This window comes from Lutra lutra, chromosome 3, assembly GCF_902655055.1.
Source record: "Lutra lutra chromosome 3, mLutLut1.2, whole genome shotgun sequence".
Classification (NCBI taxonomy): domain Eukaryota; kingdom Metazoa; phylum Chordata; class Mammalia; order Carnivora; family Mustelidae; genus Lutra; species Lutra lutra.
Genome location: NC_062280.1, coordinates 152,575,601 through 152,596,621, shown reverse-complemented (window position 1 = coordinate 152,596,621; position 21,021 = coordinate 152,575,601). Strand labels below are relative to the sequence as shown.

The following is a 21,021-nucleotide window of genomic DNA, read 5'->3' as shown; positions in this document are numbered from 1 at the left end:
TCAATTTCTTTCATGAGTACTTTATAGTTTTCTGAGTATAGATTCTTTGCCTCTTTGGTTAGGTTTATTCCTAGGTATCTTATGGTTTTGGGTGCAATTGTAAGTGGGATTGACTCCTTAATTTCTCTTTCTTCTGTCTTATTGTTGGTGTAAAGAAATGCAACTGATTTCTGTGCATTAATTTTATATCCTGACACTTTACTGAATTCCTGTACAAGTTCTAGCAGATTTGTAGTGGAGTCTTTTGGGTTTTCCACATATAGTATCATATCATCTGCAAAGAGTGATAGTTTGACTTCTTCTTTGCCAATTTGGATGCCTTTAATTTCTTTTTGTTATCTGATTGCTGAAGCTAGGACTTCTAGTACTATGTTGAATAGCAGTGGTGATAATGGACATCCCTGCAGTGTTCCTGACCTTAGCGGAAAAGCTCTCAGTTTTTCTTCATTGAGAATGATATTCGCTGTGGCTTTTTCATAGATGGCTTTGATAATATTGAGGTATGTACCCTCTATCCCTATACTTCGAAGAGTTTTGATCAGGAAAGGATGCTGTACTTTGTCAAATGCTTGTTCAGCATCTATTGAGAGTATCATAGAGTTCTTGTTCTTTCTTTTATTAATGTATTGTATCACACTTATTGATTTGCAGATGTTGAACCAACCTTGTAGCCCTGGGATAAATCCTACTTGATCATGGTGAATAATCCTTTCAATATACTGTTGGATCCTATTGGCTAGTATTTTGGTGAGAATTTTCGCATCTGTGTTCATCAAAGATATTGGTCTGTAATTCTCTTTTTTGATGGGATCCTTGTCTGGTTTTGGGATCAAGGTAATGCTGGCCTCATAAAATGAGTTTGGAGGTTTTCCTTCCATTTCTATTTTTTTGAAACAGTTTCAGAAGAAGAGGAATTAATTCTTCTTTAAATGTTTGGTAGAGGGGCGCCTGGGTGGCTCAGTGGGTTAAAGCCTCTGCCTTCAGCTCAGGTCATGATCCCAGGGTCCTGGGATCGAGCCCCGCATCGGGCTCTCTGCTCTGCAGGGAGCCTGCTTCCTCCTCTCTCTCTCTCTGCCTGCCTCTCTGTCTACTTGTGATCTCTGTCTGTCAAATAAATAAATAAAATCTTTAAAAACAAACAAAAAAACTATAAAAAAAAATAAATGTTTGGTAGAATTTCCCTGGGAAGCCGTCTGGCCCTGGGCTCTTGTTTGTTGGGAGATTTTTGATGACTGTTTCAATCTCCTTACTGGTTATGGGTCTGTTCAGGTTTTCTATTTCTTTCTGGTTCAGTTGTGGTAGTTTATGTGTCTCTAGGAATGCATCCAATTCTTCCAGATTGTCAAATTTGCTGGTGTATAGTTGCTCATAATATGTTCTTATACTTGTTTGTATTTTTTTGGTGTTGGTTGTAATCTCTCCTCTTTCTTTCATGATTTCATTTATTTGGGTCCTTTCTCTTTTCTTTTTGATAAGTATGGCCAGGAGTTTATCAATCTTATTAATTCCTTCAAAGAACCAGCTCCTATTTTCATTGATTTGTTCTGTTGTTTTTTTGGTTTCTATTTCATTGATTTCTGCTCTGATCTTTATGATTTCTCTTTTCCTGCTGGGTTTAGGTTTTCTTTGCTGTTCTTTCTCCAGCTCCTTCAGGTAGAGGGTTAGGGTGTATATTTGAGAACTTTCTTTCTTATTTCTTAAGAAAGACTTGTATCACTGTATACTTTCCTCTCAGGACCACCTTTGCTGTGTCCCACAGATTTTGAACTGTTGTGTTTTTATTATCATTTGTTTCCATTAATTTTTTCAATTCTTCTTTAATTTCCTGGTTGACCAATTCATTCTTTAGAATGATCCTCTTTAGTCTCCATGTATTTGGGTTCTTTCCAAATTTCCTCTTGTGATTGAGTACTAGCTTCAGAGCATCGTGGTCTGAAAATATGCAGGGAATGAGCGCAATCTTTGGGTACTGGTTGAGACCTGATTTATGACCTAGGATGTGATCTATTCTGGAGAATGTTCCATGGGCACTAGAGAAGAATGTGTATTCTGTTGCTTTGGGATGGAATGTTCTGAATATATCTGTGATGTCCTTCTGTTCCAGTGTGTCACTGAAGCCCTTTATTTCCTTGTTGATCTTTTGCTTGGATGATCTGTCCATTTCAGTGAGGGGGGTGTTAAAGTCCCCTACTATTATTATATCATTGTCGATGTGTTTCTCTGATTTTGTTATTAATTGGTTTATATAGTTGGTGGCTCGCATGTTAGGGGCATAGATATTTAAAATTGTTAGATCTTCTTGTTGGACAGACCCTTTGAGTATGATACAGTGTCCTTCCTCATCTCTTATAGTCTTTGGCTTAAAATCTAGTTGATCTGATATAAGGATTGCCACCCCAGCTTTCTTTTGATGTCCATTAGCATGGTAAATTGTTTTCCACCCCCTCACTTTAAATCTGGAGGTGTCTTTGGGTCTAAAATAAGTTTCTTGTAGACAGCATATTGATGGGTTTTGTTTTTTTATCCATTCTGATACCCTGTGTCTTTTGATTGGGGCATTTGGCCCATTTACATTCAGGGTAACTGTTGAGAGATATGAATTTAGTGCCATTGTATTGCCTGTAAGGTGACTATTACTGCATATTGTCTCTGTTCCTCTCTGTTCCTTTTTTTGGCTCTCTCTTTGCTTAGAGGACCCCTTTCAATATTTCCTGTAGAGCTGGTATGGTGTTTACAAATTCCTTTAGTTTTTATTTGTCCTGGAAGATTTTTATCTCTCCTTCTATTTTCAATGATAGCCTAGCCAGATATAGTGTTCTAGGCAGCATGTTTTTCTCCTTTAGTGCTCTGAATATATCATGCCAGTTCTTTCTGGCCTACCAGGTCTCTGTGGATAAGTCTGCTGCCAATCTAATATTTTTACCATTGTATGTTACAGATTTCTTATCCCGGGCTGCTTTCAAGATTTTCTCTTTGTTGCTAAGACTTGTAAATGTTATTATTAGATGATGGGGTGTGGACCTATTCTTATTGATTTTGAGGGGGCTTCTCTTTGCCTCCTTGATTTTGATGCTTGTTCCATTTGCCTTATTAGGGAAATTGCCTACAGTAATCCTCTCTAATATACCTTCTGCCCCCCTCTCTCTTTCTTCTTCTTCTGGAATCCCAATTATTCTAATATTGTTTCATCTTATGGTATCACTTATCTCTCGAATTCTCCCCTCGTGGTCCAGTAGTTGGTCTCTCTTCTTTATTCTCAGCTTCTTTACTCTCTGTCATTTGGTCTTCTATATCACTAATTCTCTCTTCTGCCTCATTTATCCTAGCAGTAAGACCCTCCATTTTTTATTGCACCTCACTAGTAGCTTTTTTGATTTCAACTTGGTTAGATTTTAGTTCTTTTATTTCTCCAGAAAGGGCTTTTATTTCTCCAGACAGGGTTTCTCTAATTTTTCTATACCTTTTTCGAGACCAGCTAGCACCTTGAGAATCGTCATTCTGAACTCTAGATCTGTTATATTACCAATGTCTGTATTGTTTTGGTTCCTAGCCTTCGTTACTGCCTTTTTTTTTTTTTGTGGTGAGTTTCCTGCCTTGTCATTTTATTTAGATAGGAATATATTAATGAAAGAATAAAATACTAAAAGGGTGGCAAAGACCTCAGAAAAATGTATGCTAACAAAATCAGAAGAGACTGCAAATTGGGGGGAGATGAAAAGGAGTAAAAAGAAATTTTTAAAAATTAAAAAAATGTCTATCTATCTATATATCTATATGTGTGTGTGTTTGTGTGTGTGTGTGTGTGTATACATATATATTAGACTGGTGAATAGAACAGAGCCAACCTCTTGATTTTGGGTGTATTTGGTCTCTTAGAAGAAACTATCTCCCAAAATTTTAAAGAAAGGAAAACTCATATATATACAATGTGTATAGCAGCAACGGCCATGGTCACCAAACTGTGGAAAGAACCAAGATGCCCTTCAACGGACGAATGGATAAGGAAGATGTGGTCCATATACACTATGTATTATGCCTCCATCAGAAAGGATGAATATGCAACTTTTGTATCAACATGGACGGGACTGGAAGAGATTATGCTGAGTGAAATAAGTCAAGCAGAAAGAGTCAATTATCATATGGTTTCACTTATTTGTGGAGCATATCAAATAACACAGAAGACATGGGGAGATGGAGAGGAGAAGGGAGTTGAGGGAAATTGGAGGGGGAGATGAACCATGAGAGACTATGGACTCTGAAAAACAACCTCAGGGTTTTGAAGAGGTGGGAGGTGGGAGGTTAGGGGAGCCAGGTGGTGGGTATTATGAAGGGCATGTATTGCATGGAGCACTGGGTGTGTTGCATAAACAATGAACTCTGTTATGCTGAAAAGAAATAAATTAAAAAAAAAAAAAGAATCTAGACTCCAAAATAAGAAAGTAAAATAAAATATAATGAAAGTTAAAAAAAAAAAAGGGTAAATGTAATTCCTATGCCAAATGTAATTCCTATGAGCGGTTGTCTCATTTCCCCATTGCTTCTTTCTCATCATAGTCTAGAATTCCAGTATATCCATCCTCCTTCAAGATGATGTTCCCACTGCTCTGACCTGAGTGGGAGGGTGACTTAAGACAATGCCACGCTTTCCTATTCTGTTCTCAAGCTGAATCATCCAGCATAGTTCACTAGTGTGAGAGTGTTGTATGTGTAATAGTAGTCTTTTGTGAAATTTGGGGATTATTTTAAGATAATTATTTTTCAAGGAAAAATGTCTTCAAAAAATATCCTACCCTGACTGTTAAAAATTTGTTCCTAAAATCATCCTTCTTTATCAGAGCTTGCAACTATATGTGATGTGGAGGAATATGTGAACAAAACTTGCACAGTGGTCCCCCAATGGGAGTTCCTTGTTCAAAAATTTATTTTCCCATCTTGAGATCTGCCTTCTTTCTCTACTTTGTAGATAGACTTTCTTCTTCAGTTCTCCATATTTTTATTTTTTCCCTCTATATTGAGAAGCTTTTGGAGTTTATGTATCTGCTCCATTCCCTTTTACCTACCTGGATAATCAGTAGACACCATAATCTATAACAGTACCTGAACCCACTGCTCTGCTATTCACAGTGTGTAATAAGCAGAGTAGGAATAGGCATGCACATAGGTAGAAAATATGTTTATCAGATGAACTGATCACTATCTCACATAGTTTATAGAATATAGTTCTAATATTCTTAGGTAGAGTTGCATAGTGAATATAGCTATATTTGCTTTGTTTTGACCATGCAATTAAAATTATCAGATGAGTATTGATTATTATACTTAGTGATGAAATTTTAGAAACCGTATCAGTAAAGTCAGGGAAAAAAGATGCTCATGACCTTGAACATCATTTAACTTTGTTCTGGAAGTACCAATGAATACAATTAGAGATAAAAGAAATGAGAAACATACTTTAAAGGAGGAAGGAAAAATTTCATTAGTTAAGGATATTATTATAACATGAAGCTATAATAGATTCAACTGAAAAATTACTTAAAGTAAACCAAAAAATGAGATATTTTATTGATTCTAATGAATACACAAATATTAACACCAGTTAAAACCCGGTAAAGTATAATAGAAGAAAACATCACTTATGGCAGTAACAACAATTAAAATATAGAATATAAACTATACTAAGAAATGTAGAAGTTTCTAAATGGAAAGAAAATTTCAACTGAGTTGTGAGAATGGCTTCAAAAATAAAGCCATGTCTTCCCTAAATGACAAATAACTAAAATATTAAAGATTCCAATGGTTAACAATATAAGAGTTCAGATTCTCCCTAAATTCACAAATAAATCAAGGAGTGAACATAATTTTAAAATTATTTTTGCTAGGCACAAAGATTCTAACTTTGGAGAACAAATGTGATTACAGCCAATACAAGTGGGATGCTGATATATTAGTTTCCTATTGCTGCCATAACAAATTTCCAGAAACTTAGTGGCTTAAACAATATAAACTTGCTTTTTTAAAAAGATTTTATTTATTTATTTGTCAGAGAGAGAGATTGAGAGCTCAAGCAGGAGGAGTACAGGCAGAGGGAGAAGCAGACTCTCTGCTGACCCAGGAGCCCGATGTGGTGCTAGATCGCATGACCTTGGGATCATGGCCTGAGCGGAAGGCAGGTGCTTAATGGACTGAGGCACCCAGGAGTCCCCAATATAAACTTACTATCTTATAGTTCTGTTGGTTAGAAGTTTGACATGGGACTTACTAGGCTAAAATCAAGATATCAGTAGGGCTGCATTCCTTTCTGGAGGTCTTAGATGGGACTCTGTTTTCTTGTCTTTTCTGGGTTTCAAAGGCAGCTTAAGTTTTTTGGTTTGTGGCCCTTTTCTTCTGTCTTTAGGGCCAACAATGGCTGGTTGGGTCCTTATGGCATCACATCATTTTGACTTTTACTTCTGCCTCCTTTCTTCTACATTCAAATAACTCTTTGAGGTTCAACCAGATAATTCTGGAAAATCTCTCTTATTTTAAATTTGCCTGATTAGCAACTTTAATTCCAGCTTCAGCTTTAATGGTGCTCCCCTATAATATAACAAATTCAGCTTCCACAGCTTAGGACATGGATATCCTTGAAGGGGGCATTATTCTTCATACCACTACAGGCAGATTCTATTCATTGAACTTCTTAACTCACATTCCCCCATCTCCCCTTCATTTTTTTTTTTTTTGTCCAGTCATACTTAGAAGATCAAAAAGATCATGTGTGAATGTACTTTATAAACTATGAAGCATCTACTGAGACAAAACATAATAAGTATTCTGCTTATATTATTTATATATTAACTTATTCTCTATCAGTGATAATTTCTTCTTTTCACATTATTTACCTGACCTGAAGTATATGCCATTAAATGTAAAAGCCAGCAAATGAAAAATTAAACATGTTTTTGTTTGTTTGTTTGGTTGGTTTTTTTGGTAGTCAAAACAAGCAAAAAGAAACATTTTCCTTAATTTGTTAGAATTGCTAGAAAATTGTCTCGTGAAACTACACTGAACTCCTTTTCAATCAAATCATTTCAGTTAACAGAAAATAAATTCAAATTGCACTCTATTACATTAAATAAATACATTGATTTTTGGTATTATAAGTGAGCAATATTGAATAAAAAGAAAACATATTTTTGAATATATTATGTATACTTTCATGCAAATTAACACAGTGCAATTAATTGTGAAATAGTAACTAAACTTGGATAAATCAATAACGATCAACAGAAAAATTAAGATCAAATATATGTTAAAGCTTAAGTAAGGAAATTTTTGCATTTATATACTTTTTATCAATAATGTACAAGATAAGGAATCTTCTCTAATTAAATTTCCAGGTACAGTTGTTGGTTTAACTTTTTAAAATTATAAATGAAATGATTTTGATGGTTTAATTCAGTTCTGTTGTATGAAATATATCATCTGTACAACTGTAAAATAGTTATTCTTTTCCAAAATTAGAATATCACAAATATGTACACTGGCTAATGTCTATCCTTTGATCCAAAGAATATGTTAAAAATGTAATTGCCATTGTTCATTCATCTAGGACATCTCTCAGGATGTTCAATAATGCTCATTGATTGACATAAAGTTAGTATTTTGAAAAATAGCATGTCACACTCTTGAATGAGCTCATGAGATAACTTCACATTTATCAATTTTTCTTCTTAGAATAATGTTCTTTTGACTGAGGAAAAGAGTGAGGAAATGTTGATAACAAAAAGGAAAAACTGCTTGTAGAGCAACTCAATATTTTCATGATTGACCATCAGAATTCTCTTTATAATCATAAAATTAGTCTTGGCTTCCTTGTTACATATGTCATTGTTGGAGTGAAATATTGCAAAACAGTGCAATCCTAAGAAAGAAAGATGTAAAGAGCAAATGCAAAGAAGTAAAGAAGGAAGGCAGGGGAGAAAGAAAGGAGAGAATGAGGGAAAGAGGAAGAAAAAAAGGAAATCTTTAAACTTGGCATTGTTTTAATGTCTAGTAGTAAGAATACAAGTCTCTGGTTTTTAAAGCAGATATGATCTCTAAATTCCCCATAATCGTATTAAGAAATTGTTCCTTTCAGAGTGTTAAATGCTATCTAAATGGCCTAAATGCTCTCTTAGAGATGAACCAGTAGAGCATATACTAGTATATCTCTATCTCTGGTTGATTTAAAAGTAGAAAAATATATGATCCTCATCTATAAGCCTACTTTTTCTATGAGGAGATAAGATTACCTTACCTGAAACAACTGAAGAACAATGAAATTTTAAAAAGTGAAAATATTCCAATGATAAATTGTGTGTTTTAGCCTTTAAATACAGAAAAAGAGAAATCCCTCCAGACTGGATTATTCAAATATGTTTCCATAAAAACAAAAAAATGAAAGTGAGTTTTGTTTGCATCCTAAAAATTTGATGGCATTTGAGTTGGCAGAGAGATGGAAGTGATTTCTAGGCAGGTGAAGTGAGAGGCCAGGCCCTCTGGCCAACTGGCAAGACAGAGAGGATATTTGTTAGTAGCTCTGAACTAATTTGTCAGTGATTTAGTAAAATATCTTATAACTAAGTAATTGACTTAAACTTTCTGGTAGGGGTTGGAAGTTGCTTTTGTGTCTATATGTGTGTGATAGAAATCCACAAACACCTTGACCTTTTGTCTTGTTGTACCTTCCATTTATATTCAGGTGAAATTTCATTTTAGTAAATTTCCTTTAAGTTGTCTGAGGTTATGTAAGATCCAGCTTACTGATTCTATACGAAATTATTTTCAGAGCTTGTAATGTTGCTTTTCTTATTTTCTACAATAAATAATTGTATATATCAGATATCCTCAGTCTTTTTCCATGCTGCAATCCCCAGAAAGAAAAATTATCTGACTTAATGCTGCTTAAGGTATAATTTTTATATTATGTGTCAGTAACTGCAGAGTGTATTAAATCAGCAATACTAAAAATGACATGGATCGTTTGAAATTACTTAGGTTTGTGTTCATTTTTGCTCATCATAAAGGCAAAGTATTACAGAAAAACAAAATTATTTTAATAGTTGTCTGGGAAGGAATGGTGTGCCCCTGCCTTTTATTGAGGGAAGCTTATCAAAGGTTAAATGGAGGTATCTGTCCCTCTTCATGGATAATAAGAGAGAGTGGTTTCAATGAAGGTTAAGCAAAGGAAAATAAACCCTTAAATTTTGTGATTGCCCTTTTATTCTTTTTTTTTTTTTTGAGTTCTCACTTAGGAATTTGAAATTGCAATAGTATATACCAGAAAGATTCCATTCTTGATTAAAAACCTCATTTTGCTGTTTGCCGTTACACTAACTTACAACTAAAGATCCAAAAACAAAACAAAAACCACCAAAACTAATTAGTAAAATACCATTTTCATGAGTACATAAAAAAATAAAACAAACTAAGACCAAGTTGAGGATTGGAAATACATTTGAATTTAGTGGAATAAAAAAATGATAGAGCTAATATTACTACTTGAGTCTGTCTAAAAGCTATATATTTACACTGAAGTAGTTTTCAAGATTTTTGATCTCAGCTCTAAATTTGGGACCATGAAATACCCAAAGCTTTATTTAGAAAAAAAAAATTTTTGTTTTCTCTCTCTACTACAGGTCCACAGAGCAAATAGTTACCATATTAAAAGCCTTAATTAATTAATTGATTAATTAAATCAATTTACTTATTTATTTACTAATTTAATTTAATTTATTTAAGTGAATGGTGGAAAATATCAGTGTAAAATGAAAGAAACTTCTTCCTAAAGCAACTAACAAAGAAGATAAGGTTGAATTCTTCAGAATTATATGCTATACATTATTCATAGTACAAACAAAAATACTAATAAAAAATAAAACTTGATGTCCTTTCTTAAGCTTATAGTATTGATTCATTATAGTATTAATTTGCTAACAAACATCTGTTGGACATCCCATGTGATTGAGTCATTGAGCTAGACCCCAACAGATTTCAAAGTTGGATGTCTTGATCCCTGCTGCTGCAGAGTTCATTGTCCACAGAAAGATTCGGTGTATAACATAGGAGCTAGTAATTTAATAATGACTAAGCTTTATTATGTTACAATGCCAAGCATTGTTTGAAGCACTTAATAAGTTCTAACTTATGATTCTTTGGAACAACCTTTCTGAGTGAAGTGTTCTTATTATTTGCAGCAAAGTATCTGATGCTTAGTTAGATGAAGACATTTGATTAAGACCTGGTAAGTAGTGAAACTGTGTTTTAAACCTGTCAGTTCAACTCTAGTAATATTTGTTGACTGCTACGCTGTACCAAAAAAGGAGTCTTTCTAAAAACTACTGATAACATATATTTTATATAGGTATTATAATACATATATATGATAAAGTATATAGCATATATTATACATAATATACTTTTGTATATATAACATAGTTTATATAGTTATATATACTCATGTACAGAAGTTATCTTTTATAGTATCTCATTTGATCATCATCATATTTATCTTTGGGAAGCTTGAACTTTGCCCCATTATTTATAAGAGCAAACTAAACTAAAAAATTAAGAAAAGTAATGGTTTTTATGGTGTTCTATTTGCCTCTGAGGGACCATGTATAGGGTGTATCTTCATTATTTACTACTTTAATTTCCAAATGGTTGAATTTAATTTAATTTAGACTACTAATTATATATATGCTGCTATGTAAGAAAAAATAAGTTAAATTAAAAATAATTAGTGACATTCAAATATTCGTTCAATTAATTAGAAATATTAACAATATTCTCTTCTCTATCTACACTGAACATACTTTTCTGATCCAGTGTTTGAGAAGAAACATCCTTCTTGTCTTTTTTGTAATGGGTTTATGAAATTCAAGACTGTGAACTAACTGAAATATTTCCGTATCAATATTCTGCTTCAAGACTCAGGCTTTGTTGGGTCCATCAATCCAAAGCTATAAATTCTGTCATAATCTGTTCAGTCTTAACCAATTCTGCACTTTATAAGATCCATGAAAAGATGTTCAGCCTCATTAGCCATTAGGTACATGCAAATTAAACCATGATGAGATGTTACTATACATCCACTAGAAATGTTAAAATATAATGAAAATACCAACCACTGGAGAGTGTGTGAAGAGACTAAGTTTCCTGTAAGCGGGCTGATGGAATTGTAGAATGACATAGTCATTATTAAAAATATTTTACAAGTTCCTTATAAAATTAACCGTACAACCCAGATGGCACTGTTGGACATTTCCCTGAGAAATGAAAACCTCTGTTCATACAAAAACCTGTACATTGAGGTTCATAATGGCTTTATTTTTAATATTAAAACTTGTAAATAAATATCCTCTCTTTATGTCTATGGGAAGGACTGCTAAGACTCTGTCTATGTGGTGTTGTCCTTTATTACATAAATTAAATAATCCTAGCTCTACTTAATCAGCATTCTGCTAGCCTTTTTGGAAGTTGACAAGAGATATAGTAAATATTTGAGTCTTTATTATTGGCTGGGCACTGGGGATGCAAAGATAAAAAGCGAAGGAGGCCTGTACTCTCGTGGTTTGGAGTTTAGTGGGGAGAGCATATGAAAAACAGGCAAATCCACAAATAAATAAATAATCACAAAGTATGTTATCATGAGAGAAACAAATAAGGCACTTCTGTTGAGAACAAGGACTGACAAATTATTTTGTTTTGTTAAATGAAGTTTTGTTAGAACACAGCAACAATCATTTGTTTATATAATCTATGGCTGCATTCATGCTACAAGGACAGAGTTGGGAGTTGTAATGGAGGAATGGCTTATAAAGTCTAATATATTTACTAGCTGGACCTTTAAGAAAAAGTTTGTTGACCTCTGATTTGGGATAAAGATATTTTGAATCTCAATACTTTTATTTTTTTTCTCTTTTAGCAACATCATATCTGTTAAGGATTTTGTAAAAATGATTTTTTGAAAACTTGTCTGATCCTTGTATAGTAGTATATCAAAGCCTAGATCTGGTGGTCTATTGTATGATAGTGTATTCTAATGACAGCTAAATTATGCAACTTGTTGATCTTTGGTAGTAGGATGATATGGTTTTCAAATCATAGGAGAGACCCATTAGTAAATCTTAAAGTCAATTTTCTGGTCATAATCAGCATTTAAAAAAAATGGAAGAGACTAGATTAAAAAATAATGTTATGCACATTGTAAAGGCAAGATTGGCAAGATTGCTTATAAAACCATTGTTTCAAATTGGTTTACACACACACATATACACACATTTATTCTGGTTTATCATTTATTGTCACCAGTTTGAAAAAGTTTCAAAGTTATTGCTTTTTTAACATTATTTATATATTTGAGAGAGAGAGAGAGAGAGAGAGAGAGAGATCCTAATGCTTATATAATTTTGGAGGTATTCTTTAAGAAAAAGAATCCAAAATTGTAAATCCTTGCCAGGGGCCCATGTAGATGAGAATCCCAGAACCACAAGATTCATTTCCTTCCAACTAAAGCCATCTTTGTAATTCTTTCTACAATGTATATACTAAGGAATGCTTAGAAATGATGAAGCATGGGTGGAAAATTGAAATACTGATAAAGTGCTTGAGGTTAGCAAGCAGAAATCACGTAAAAGCAAAGTTTATTTCTTTAGGCTAAATTTAACAGGGTTGACAGAATCTTACATTTTGTTTCATTTTCCCTGCTACTTTCTGCAGTAACAGCTTTAGAGATCAGATGTTCTAATAAGAAATATGCAAAACACATTTTATTTTTACATTTTTAGTATAAGTAAATTTGAAGGCTTAACCCATAGAATAATTGGTAGATTATAAATATTTAATCTTGCTTTGTGGAAGATGGCACAGGGTAAGAAGTATGTAGTAGAATTGGTTGCCAACTCCACCCAATCATGATTCCCAATCTCCCATTTCTTTTCCCTTTTCTTTTTGAAATCAATTAATTATTTAATTTTAATTATTTTATTTTGTTTTACTGACTGGAAGATACTGTCTATCTGCAGAGAGTCTGAAATTGCCAGGTACTCACTTTCCAAGGCAGCCTTGAAGCTAGGGCAAAAGCATGTGGCATATAGTCCTCTACTGGCAAATAAGACTTTGGAAATCTGAGGCATGCACTCTGGAAAATGATTTCTTTTCACACAAGAAAGGCCTATGAGAGACTTTTCTAAGCCAGATGCCACAACTGGATTTAATACATGAAAATGTCATGCTGTCCTGCGATCTTAAAGAAACAACCTAGATTCCAAACCAATATGTTCAGGATTGCAGTACCAAAACAAAACAAAACCCTAAGAACCTGGATAACTGACATTATCTATAAGGTGCTGAATTAACTATTTCACTTTCGAGATATAGAAAATTGCACTTAGAAACTTCCTCAAGGTTTTAGTTTTCACTCAAGCATTTTCTCTCTTTTTTTGTTGTGGTAGAAAACTCATAATATGAAATATACCCTAATAAATCTTTAAGTGAATAGTAAAGTATTATTAATTATAATTACAGTGTTGTACAGATGTCTAGAACTTTTTTTATCTTGTATGATTGAAAATTTATACTTAGTTAATGGCAGCTTCTTATTTTCCTTTTCCCATAGCTCCTAGAAACCTCCATTCTATTTTCTGCTGCCTTGAGTTTGACTAGTTTAGATAAGTAGAATCATGTAATATTTGTCTTTCAGTGACTGACTTACTTTCTTAGCATAGAATCCTCCGGATTAATCTTTTTTGTAGTATGTGACAGGATTTCCTTTTTTGTGGCTGAATAATAGTCCACTGCATGCATATAACACATTTTCTTTATCCATTGCTCTGTTGATGGACATTGTTGTTTCCACTTCATAGCTGTTATGAATAATGCAATTAACATGGAGATGCAAATATCTCTTTTAGATTCTGATTTCAGTTCTTTTGGATATATATTTAGAAATGAGGTTGCTGGATCATATAGTAGCTTAGTTTTAATTTTTTTTAAGATTTTATTTATTTATTTGTCAGAGAGAGAGAGGGAGAGAGAGCGAGCACAGGCAGACAGAGTGGCAGGCAGAGGCAGAGGGAGAAGCAGGCTCCCTGCTGAGCAAGGAGCCCGATGTGGGACTCGATCCCAGGACGCTGGGATCATGACCTGAGCCGAAGGCAGCTGCTTAACCAACTGAGCCACCCAGGCGTCCCTAGTTTTAATTTTTTGAAGAACTTCCATAGTGTCTTCCATATTGACTGTACCATTTTACATTACTAACAATGTACAGAGTTTCCAGTTTCTCCACACCCTTTGCCAATACTTTTATCTTTGTTTGTTTTTATAATGTTGTCTTTTCATTGTGTTGATTATTTCCTTTGCTGTGCAGAAGTAGTTTGATGCAGTCCCACTTGTCTATTTTCTTTTTATTCCCTCTGTGTTTGATGTCATACCCAAGAAATTATTGCCAAGACCAATGTCAGGAAGCCTTTTCCCTGTGTTTTCTAACATAAGTTTCACAGTTTCAGACTTACAGTTAAGTCTTTTAATTCATTTTTTATGGTGTAAGATAAGAATACAGTTTCATTCTTTTTTATGTGGATGTCCAGTTTTCCTAACAGCATTAGTTGCAGAGATTATCTTTTTCCCATTATGTATTCTTGTCACCCTTGTTGAAGATCAATTGACTCTGCATACCTGAATTCATTTTAGGCTTTCTATTCCATTCCATTAGTTTATTTGTCTATTTTTTATGCCATTATCATTATGTTTTAGTCACGGAAGCTTTGATATATATTTTAAAACCAGGAAGTGAGATTCTCCAGCTTTGTTCTTTTGCAATATTGTTTTGGCTATTTGTGATACTTTCTGGTTCCATGTGAATTTTAGGACTATTTTTTCTATTACTGTAAAATATGCCATTGAGGTTTGATATAATATATAGATTGAATATATAGATTTATTTGGGTAGTATGGACATTTTAACAATATTAACTTTTCTAATTCGTGAGTAAGGGATATCTTTTATTTGTGTCTTCTTTAATTTCTTTCATCAATATATTATAGTTTTTAGTGGATGAGTCTTTCCTCCCTTTAGTTAGGTTTATTCTGAAGTTTTTTTTTTAATGCTATTATATATGGAATCAATTTTTTTTATTTTATTTATTTATTTGACAGAGAGAGAGAGAGATCACAAGTAGGCAGAGAGGCAGGCAGAGAGAGGAGGAAGCAGGCTTACTGCTGAGCAGAGAGCCCGATGCGGGGCTCGATCCCAGGACCCTGAGATCATGACCTGAGCCGAAGGCAGAGGCTTAACCCACTGAGCCACCCAGGTGCCCCTGGAATCAATTTTTAAATGAGTTTTTGCATGCCAGTTTGTATGCTGCAATTTTACTGAATCTGTTCATTAGTTCTGGCAGTGTTTTGGTGGATTTTTTAGTATTTTCTTTATATAAGATGATGTCATTTACAAATAGAGACAGTTTTACTTTTTTATTTCTCATTTGAATGCTTTTTATTTCTTTTTCTTCCCTAATTGCTCCTAGTACTACATATTGAACAATCCCTTACTTTGGGCCCTTACTTTCTGGGGAAACACAAGGAAAGAATAGGGCACAGATATATTGAGACCTCCAGAAGTGGCAGGAGTAAAATCAAAGGATTTTATGATCCACCAAGAAAATTGCTGGGTGAGTGACCAGGATCATATGATAGACCGATAGGAGGAAGAGAGGGTTATTGTGGAGCTGGGTGTGGAAGTTATGGAGGTTTTGATGACTATGGTGGCTATAATAATCATGGCTACGGAAATGATGGCTTTGATGACAGAATGAGAGATGGAAGAGGTATGGGAGGGCATGGCTATGGTGGAGCTGGTGATGCAAGTTCAGGTTTTCATGGTGGTCATTTTGTACATATGAGAGGATTACCTTTCGTGCAACTGAAAATGACATTGCTAATTTCTTCTCACGACTAAATCTAATAAGAGTGCATATTGATATTGGAGCTGATGGCGGAGCAACAGGAGAGGCAGATGTAGAATTTGTGACACATGAAGATGCTGTAGCTGCCATGTCTAAAGATAAGAATAACATGCAACATTGGTACATTGAACTCTTCTTGAATTCTACTCCTGGGGGCTGTTCTGGAATGGGAGGTTCTGGAATGGGAGGCTACGGCAGAGATGGAATGGATAATCAGGGAGGTTATGGATCTGTTGGAAGAATGGGAATGGGTAACAATTAAGTGGAGGATATGGTTGTACTCCTGATGACTTGGGTGGTTATGGCCGTGGTGGTAGAGCCAGTGGCAGTTACTATGGGCGTGGTTACTAAGGATTCCCCCAAGTAAGAGCATCCTTACTTTGTTCCTGATCTTAGAGGAAAAGCTCTCTTTCACTATTGAGTATGATGTAAACTGTAAGCTTGTCATATATGGCCTTTATTATGTTGTGGTACACGACTTCTATACTGTTTGTTGAGAGATTTTTTTTTTTTTATTCCATGAAGGAACATTTTATTTTCTCAAATGATTTTTTGCATCTATATTGAGATGATCATGTGATTTTTAGCTTTCATTGTGTTAATGTGGTATATCACATTCATTGATTTGGGTATTTTGAACCATCTTTGCCTCCCAGGGATGAATCTGACTCAGTTGTCTTGTATAATCATTTTTTAATTAATTAATTTTAGGATTTTATTTTATTTCCTTGACAGAGAGAGACAAAGCAAGAGAGGGAACACAAGCAGGGGGAGTGGAGAGGGAGAAGCAGACTTCCCGCTGAGCAGAGAGCCCAGTGTGGGGCTTGATCCCAGGACCCTGGGATCATGACCTGAGCCAAAGGTGGACGATTAAAGACTGAGGCACCTAGGTGCCCCTTGTATAATCATTTTAATGCTCTCTGCATTTGGTTTGCTAGTACTTTGTTTAGGTCTTTGCATCTATATTTATCAGGGTTATTGGTCTGTGGTTTTCCTTTCTTATAATGGCCTTATCTGGCTCTGGTATCAGTGTAGGGCTAGCCTTATGAAATGAGTTTGGAAATATTCCTTCTGCTTTAGATTTTTGAAGAGTTTGAGAAGAATTAACATTAATTCTTAAATGTTTGGTAGTATTCACCAGTGCAACCACCTGGTCCTGGACTTTCTTTTGTTGGGAAATTTTTGATTACTTATTTAATCTTTTTCTTTGTCATTGATCTGTTTATATTTTCTATTTCTTCATGATTCAGTCTCATTAGGTTTTTTTGTTTCTAAGAATTTTTCCGTATCTTCCAGGTATCCGTTAACAAATCAATTTGTTGATGTATAATTATTTATATTAGTTTCTTTTGATCCTTTTTATTTCTATCCAGTCTATTTTAAGCTGATAACAACTTAAGTTTAATCACATACAAAAACTCTACAATTTTACTTCCCTTCACCACACTTTATGTTATTATTGTCATGGTTTGTTTTGTTTTATATTATGTATCCATTAACAAATTTTTGTCATTTTAATTATTATTAACTTTTTTGTTTTTTTAATTTTTGTGCTAAATTAAAAGTAGTTTATGCAGTATAAATCTCTTTAAATTCAAAAGTTTGGATCATTGGGTTTCTTGAATCGGATGTCTTTTGCCTTCCCTGGAGTTGGGAAAATTTCAGCCACTATTTCTTCAAATAAACTTTCTTTCCCTTCCTTTCCCTCTTCTTCTTCTTCAATGACACCCATAAACTGTGTATATTGGTCTTTTGGCAGTATTCTACAAAGTCCTTTAGCTTTTCTATCCTTTTTTTTAACTCATTCTTTTTTTTTTTCTTTTTGCTTTCCTGACTGGAAAATTTCAAATGACCTTTTATTCTTTTGTTTTCTCAAGTCAGTTGTTGAATTTTTCAGCTCATTTATTTCATTTTTCAGATCCAAATTTCTTTCTTTTTTATATTTTCCATCTCTTTATTGACATTCTCATTTTGTTCATGTGTCACTTCCTTGAACCCATTGAGCATCCTTTTGATTGTCATTTTCAAATTTTTGTCCACTAATTCATATCTTCTTTTGGTCTAGGAATTCATATATCTTCTTTTCTTTAGGGTCTGTTTCTCGAGTATTTATTTTGTTCCTCTGATTGATTACATTTCTGTTTTTCTTTGTGTTCCTTGTAACTTTGTATTGGTGTCCACTTATTTGGAAAACAAACAAACAAACAAACAAACAAAACCCAGCCACCTTTCCTAGTCTTTAAAGACTTAATAAGGGAAGACCTTCACCCATCATCCTAGCTGGAGATACTAGGGACCTTTCAAATCTTTCTTTTCCTTCCTTTCCCTTCCTTATCCTTCCCTTCCCCTCCCTCCCTTCCTTCCTCTCTTTCTTTCTTTCTTTCTTTCATATTGATGTTTATTTATTTATTTATTTATTTGAGAGTGAGTGTGGGTGGCGTGAGGGGCAGAGGGAAAGAAGAGAGAGAATCCCAAGCAGACCCTGTGCTGAGCCTGACCCACAGTTCTATCTCACAACCCTGAGATCAATAACCTGAGCCCAAACCAAGAGACAGGTGCTTAACCAGCTGAGCTACCCAGGCACCCCACAAACCATTTTCTATGGATGTGTCTTTGGATTTGTAGATTACTTAGAAGGATTTGGCCACTTTCTTTTTTTAAGAGATCATAATCTCTTGCTCCCTCTGGTGTCCATCTGTCATACCACGGGTACTCTGAAGCAGCAACATCTTGCCCTATATTTTTTGTTCTCAAAGGCTTGCTTATAGAGTATGTGGATTCCTTTAGTGACCAAAATTGGGTTAGACACTGACTGATTCTTTAAAGAGTGCCCTGAAAAGCCAGAATATTGAATATATACACTCCATTCTTCATTGTCTCTCCTGAGGGGAGGTCAGTGAGCTATATTGGCTTCTGTCTCTTATACCACTGGGCCCTATGGAGTAACAGCATCTTCCCCTAGTATTTTTGTCAGGGGCCTTCAGACATCTAGAGTATATTGGTTCCCATCTAAACTCAGAGGTAGGCAAGACAGAAGCCAGTCTCTTAAGTAATTCTTCTGAAAAAAACCAATGCACTGGCTGTATGGTCCAGACTTCTCTTTCCCTCCCCAGGGAGAAACTACGATCTGGGAGTTTTCTCTTGATCATGTGGCACTACACTGGGCTGGGGGGTGGGGGCGGTGGAGAATTTTTCCCCACCAGCTTAGATTTGGCTGTTTTTTTGTTTTTGTTTTTGTTTTTACTTGCCTGGGGTAAAAGAGACTCTTAAGATGTTTATGGATTTCACACTAAGAAAATTGGTGCATGGGTTAAAGGAGGGTCTGGGGCTTTCTGTTCCCCATCTTATTGGCATCACTGTATCCAATCTCCTGTTGCTGGAATGTTTTTAACCACTACAGGGAAATTGGGGGAATATACAAAGAAAATGCTTCCAAAAAAGGATGTGCTTCCATATAAAGACTGTTACTAAAACAAAGTATTAAAGCATGAGTTTAAACAAAAGATATTTTGATATTGAGGACACTCAAATAGGAACTCCTCCCACACTTTATTCAATTCCAATGAGGTAATCAATGTAGATAAATCTTCAGATATTCGGCAACATGGGGAGAGAGATGTTTGTCAGCTTCATGATCCCCCTTCATAATCTAAAAGTAAATAATGTAACATTGTGTCAGTTAAAAGTATGGATATAAATGTGTTGTTAAAGTAGCTATCTTCCCCTGCCCCCCAATCCAGATATTCCACCATGTACTTAGAAAAGACTGTTAAGCCCAGCTGTATTTTAGGAAATTGTCTACACAGGGAATCCAATGCCCTGGGATGAATGCACCTGGTGTGTTATGTGTTTTAGTGCATTTTATTAAAGGTATTATGTCTTAGCTGTCCTCTTGATTCTAGACCATTTCTTTCTTCAAATGCTGCTGAATGTCACCACATCATAATCTTTTTATACACTAGGTTCTTCACAAAATTCCTTACCTACCTTAAATCTACACTCTTATAGTTTTCTTTAGGACTCCTTATTTCTATATTCTTGCTCTATCTATCCAGATTTTTCCTTATAAAACAGGAAAACAGCTAGCACTGTGGCTGGAACAATAAGTGTTTTTGTTTGTTTGTTTGTTTGTTTTTCTTTTTTTTTTTTTTTTTTTTTTGTTAGGGGAGCCTGTGTGGCTCAGTTGGTTAAGTGACTGCCTACAGCTCAGGTCATGATCCCAAGGTCCTGGGATCCCTGCTCAGTGGGAGCCTGTTTTCCCTCTCTCTCTGCTTGCTACTCTGCCTGTGCTCTCTTTCTCTCTCTCTGTCAAATAAATAAATAAAAATAAATTTTTTTTTAAAAATCTTTTTTTGTTAAATCTACATCTCAGACTGAAAACTCTGTTCCAGTCAAGCTACTCACACTGTTTCAAAAACAGACCACACTATCATTTCTAGATCACCTCTCCCACCTTTTTCTCTGGCATCTTCTTTGTGCATCTTTTAAATTCCAGCTCAAACTATACCCCTTCTTCCCCTATTACTCTCAGTTACTGTCAATGAACTATACTTTCTCTGAATGGTATCATTTATAATGTGTTCCATGGATTTGAGACCTCCCTCATATAAAGTATCACACTGGATGCTAGCATTTTCATTTCAAAAATAGTTTCTGCTTCTGTATTGTAAAGATAATGCCTCATGCTTCTATGTCCCTCTCACATAAATCTCTTCATAATTTAAAGTTTTTAAGTCACTACACATAGATGATTCATTCATTCAATAAATGTAGCATTATTTTGAGCTAGGCGATGGATCCGCAATTTTAACTCCTCCTTCTATAGCATTAACCACGTACCAGAAACTATCTTAAGTGCCTTAAGTTTATTAATTCATTTCACCCTCATAATAATATTATCAAATGGGGCTATTTATTTAACCCAAATGTAAAATTACAGACAGGGAAATGGAGGTACTGAGGTATTATACAACTTCTCTAATTTCTACATCTACAGAATATGTTGTACAGCCAGCCTTGAGCCCAAGTGATAGTTATG

At 34.6% G+C, this 21,021-nt stretch overlaps 1 pseudogene; it reads left to right on the top strand.

The window, feature by feature from the left end:
* The first annotated feature begins 15,685 nt into the window (after positions 1-15,685).
* LOC125095635 (heterogeneous nuclear ribonucleoprotein H3-like) lies at positions 15,686-16,334 on the top strand (annotated as a pseudogene).
* The last annotated feature ends 4,687 nt before the right edge of the window (positions 16,335-21,021 follow it).